Source organism: Aedes aegypti, unplaced genomic scaffold, assembly GCF_002204515.2.
Source record: "Aedes aegypti strain LVP_AGWG unplaced genomic scaffold, AaegL5.0 Primary Assembly AGWG_AaegL5_hic_scaff_1929_PBJ_arrow, whole genome shotgun sequence".
NCBI classification, from domain to species: Eukaryota; Metazoa; Arthropoda; class Insecta; order Diptera; family Culicidae; genus Aedes; species Aedes aegypti.
The window spans coordinates 52,969-57,693 of record NW_018735411.1 but is presented as its reverse complement, the minus strand read 5'-3'; the positions used below and the strand labels follow the sequence as shown (position 1 = coordinate 57,693).

Here is a 4,725-nt window from a genome sequence, read left to right as displayed (position 1 = left end):
GCAATTTGAACCAAATTTTAATAAAAAACTTAAAAGTAGATTGGAGAACCTTGTACCTTTTAATTCCGCCCTAAGTTATTATCTTTGACGGATACGCATATTTCGTATTTACTACCACTTGCAGTCTTCTTCACAGTGGATACGAGTAACTGACACTGAAGAAAACTGCAAGTGGTAGTCGAAATACGCGTATCTGTCAAAGATACGCATTTAGGGCGGAATTAAAAGGTACAAGGCACTCCAATCTACTTTTATGTTTCTCTATTGAGATTCTGCTCAGAGGATTCGAATACTTTAAAAAGAGCAAATTTTAATCCCAAATGAAACTTTTAGTCCTATTTTGTATGCTTGGTAGACTGAACTCTACTCTAAAGTTTGATAAGTCATGCTTGAAATTTCATGTAATCTATATAAATAAAAATGGAATGGTATTTGTATGTCACGAAATGGCTTGAGAACAGGCTATAGGATTTTCAAAATTTGCTCTTAGTTATGTTCCTGGAGTTTTCCGACGTGTTTGTGTGTATAAAACTTAGGATATTCGGCGGGATTTTTTTTTCGTTACGCTTTAATCAATGAAATACCCTGGATAATATCCTGCATGATTTTCTAATGGATTTTTTGGAGATCATCCTGAAGAAATTTTTGTATGAATGATCAGAGCAATTGCTGGAGTAACTGTTGTAATATTTACTGGAGTGAAACTATACTAACTTTGGTTATTTTACTATTTTACGAATGCCGGTGCAATCTCAAAACCTCAACAAATTAGTTATATAAATTAACGTATTCTTTACAATGATTCATATTCTTACGTGATTACTGTATTTTAAATGACCGAACTGTTCAGCTGATGAGATTACGTTGAATTTCTTCGGAATTCGTAAAATGCATTTAGTGTGTATACTTCCTGCAAGAAATGCTAGGAATTGTCTGTAGTAACTTCATGAGGAATCCCTTTTCCTGTTTATTGTACAACCTGAAAGAGCTCTTATTAGATCTCCTTGAATAACCCTGGCGAGTTTTTAATCAAATGCTGGAGCTGTGGATGAATTTTTGAAAAAATATCTTCTGTACAAACTGGACTATGTATTAGAATTTCTGATTATATTGAATATCGGAATTGGAAGGCCAATGGCTAATAAAAATTCATGTCCTGTTCAAATTTAGAATGATCCATGCTTTGTTCCAAAAAAAAAAGTAACGAAAGATGTAGGAAAATAAATTGTGATGAGACGCGTCATTTTTAGAGCTACAAATTAATTGCGTAGGCAAGTGTTGTGAACCACACCAGAGAGAAGAGAAGATGATGAAAATGAATTTCTCCGCTTATTTGCGTCTATAATTAGTGAAGTAAAGAGTATCGCGCGGAACTGTGAATGCCGCATCGGGTGAAAAGAGCAGCGAAACTAAAAACATTCTAACTGAGAATAGGAAGGCAAGCATCTTGCGAGTGACGATGAATCGGCAGAGATCGTCAGTGCGGAGTCGAGGATCTTCCTCGACGACACAAGTGATCCCCGTGAAAAGGTGAAGGACTGCTGTAGGAAGTTTATCGCATTCATGTGCACCCAAGTCGGCGTTGGAGGGCTTATCGTGGTGTACGCCTGGTTGGGGCTGCGAGTTTTATGTCCATAGAGACCCAGGAACCGAATCCATTGATCGAGCATGTGGAAAACCTTCGACGAAACTGTGCCGCTGAGCTGTGGGACGTTACAGAGCAGCATAATTTATTCAATAGTTCAATTTGGCATTTGGAGGCGGATATCGTTCTGAAACGGTATCAGGATGACTTTGCGGAAGCTATTCGGAAAGGCTACGATGGCCGACATCCGGAGGAAGTGTGGAACTTTCCGGCCGCCCTCATGTTCTGTTTAGCGGTATTTACAATGATCGGATACGGAAACATGGTTCCCAGGACTGCATGGGGCAAGGGCGCTACTGTAATATATGCTACATTTGGAATACCACTGTACATTCTGTACTTTATGAACATGGGAAAAGTGCTAGCATCTACCTTCAAATGGTTGTATACATGGCTGCATGAGTGCAGTCACAGCCAAGATGATGATATGAACATCGAAGACGGAAGTGGTGTTCCTCAGAAGAAAAGAATCATAGTTCCAACAACGGCATGTCTTTGGGTCATTTCGATCTACATCGCCACTGGGACAATCATGTTTGCGGAGTGGGAAAAGTGGACCTATCTGGATTCGGCCTACTTCTGTGTAACCAGTTTATGTAAAATCGGGATTGGCGATCTTGTCCCAGGTGCCAACATTCTTGACTCTCAGAGTGGAAAACCTACCAAGTTGGTAATTAATTTCGTGTACATGTTGCTGGGAATGGGCCTTGTGGCCATGTGTTACATCCTGATGCGCGAGGAGGTTCGAATCAAGATGCAGGAAATCAAAGAAGACACCAGACTATGTTTGGAAGACATGAGCGCCAAATTCGCAAAGTGCTTCGGTAGCAGTAAAGAGTCCCAGTACTATGATTGAAATTCCATCAGTAGATCGAATAGCAATGATAAAACCAAATGTAATATTTAATTAGACTGTACAGCTTTCAGCCACTTTTTCCACGCATCACATTATGTTTAAATTTTTTAAGACAGAGCCAATAAAGATATCGGAAATAAATCGCAGGGTGCTTGCATCTGTAAGGTGTGAGATGAGTTATGAATTGTTTATATCCGACCAGCCAGTTAGGGGCGTGAAATACTACTATCGATCGACAGCTTGTATAATTGGCATTCATTAATTTCGACATTCCAGTAAATATGGACAGTAATTGCGAATCTGTAAAGTTTCATCACTTTTGTCTATATTTAAACGTACCCAGTGCCACTTTTCGTGCCCCAAAATGAAGCGGAATAGGAATCTTTATGGTTGATAAACGAACGGCAAGTGCTCTACCCAACCCAAAAGCTATTTCTCAAATATTTGGAGAGTTTCACAAATTCAATCGATATATTTCTAGTTATATTCCTAGTCAAACTTATTTTGGTTATCGAAAAAAAAAAAACACACGGGAAGTCGTTTTCTTAATGAGTCAGAACTGAATCATGGCTATGTTGTGTTGCGCTTTCCTCGAAAGACCATTCGGCTGCTAGTTAATATTTTCAACTGACCAGTGCCATCTCAACAGCAACCGGCAGCATCAACACGGAGCAGCGAAACAGGATAAATTAAATTTGTTGTGGTACATTTAATACCCGTTTCGCATTTGATTTTCACACCTCCCAGAGCGTGATTTAGATGGTGGTAGGTATTTTAAGTATTTACACTCGACGCTTTTCGTGCTCTCTTATGCACTTACGCCTGTCAGGGGTACTGAACTGGTACTGAGAGCTAGGAGAGAGATTGTAAAAAATAAATATATGTTTGATCACCAAAGTGGGTAATAACAGCGCGGTTTCCGTGGTGTAGTGGTTATCACATCCGCCTAACACGCGGAAGGCCCCCGGTTCGATCCCGGGCGGAAACAAATTTTTGGATGGGTGGAAGTTTCCTTCGTAGCGTAACACATGCATCAAATAAGTATGAAAAAAATGGAAGAGCATAACAACCAGTACTACTGTTGTTAAATGTAATGATAATTACTTGACTTCGACGAGGAATACGACCTTGACCGAGCTTGGATGTTTACATACAGTGCTGTTCTGAATAATAGCAGCGCATATCGATTTTCATACAAAATGCTCAACTTTGACATGCTGTAGTTTTGTTCCCTTTCAATCAATCGAGCTGAGATTTTCTCCACAGAACTACAAATATGATCAATTTTGTAACTACAAAATTTCAGTTTTTTCTGAGTCCCTGCCGAAAAGTGAGACACTAGGTGAAATTTTTCGAAAAAATAGCAGTTTTTCATTTTAAAATTTTTCTTCTACAAATATTTTAAACATTTTCGGTTTAGGTGAAGGTTTGATAAGTAGGAGGAGACTGTTTCAATGGTAAGTGATATACAATTTAAAACTATAATGTCAAGCCGAAATTCAAATTTTTAAAACTGCTATTTTTTCGAACAATTTCACCTAGTATCTCAGTTTCCGGCAGGGGCTTAGAAAATTTTGAAATTTTGTGTTTACAAAATTGGGCATATTTGTAGTTCTGTGGAGAAAATTTCAACTCGATTGCTTGAAAGGGAACAAAACTGCAGCATGTCAAAGTTGAGCATTTTGTATGGAAATCGACATGCGCTGCTATTATTCAGAACAGCACTGTATGTACTCAACGGTCATGATTCAACTCGTTTTTCTAATCTGCTTGTCTTTATTGAATTAGACGATGTTCTTCTCAAAACGAGATCTATGACTTGCGGTAATTTTCAAAAACAACAAATAGTTACAACTTGCAAACAAATCGGTTTGACCTGAGCTAGGTATCTTAAAAAAAATCTTTTGTCACACCTTATTTTATCAATTGAACGAAAAGACAAACTAGTGCAGTAATTCACCAATAAAACAAACCAACTACCAGATAAAACCCAACTCTTATTCTTCTCTTCGGAAATGTTCATTCCAACCGAGGGGCAAATAGTCATTATAAAAAATTAACTACCTTCATTTTCACAAATTAAAATTTAAATAAACATTTGCACGTTGCCTTCTGACGGAGTCTTCACTTCGCGGGAATGTTTTGTTACGCTCCGGATTTCGGTCTCAGCCACACCAGCTGAGTACACAAATCAAAGGACGACGCCACGCTGCTGCTGCAAGCG

At 38.6% G+C, this 4,725-nt stretch overlaps 1 non-coding gene and 1 pseudogene across 1 annotated transcript; both read left to right on the top strand.

Annotated features, from left to right (window-relative positions):
* The first annotated feature begins 1,201 nt into the window (after positions 1-1,201).
* On the top strand, positions 1,202-2,674 carry LOC5567732 (annotated as a pseudogene).
* A 742-nt stretch (positions 2,675-3,416) lies between these two features.
* On the top strand, positions 3,417-3,489 carry Trnav-aac. The gene has a single exon. It is a non-coding gene; the product is annotated as a tRNA-Val (tRNA).
* Positions 3,490-4,725: the final 1,236 nt, after the last annotated feature.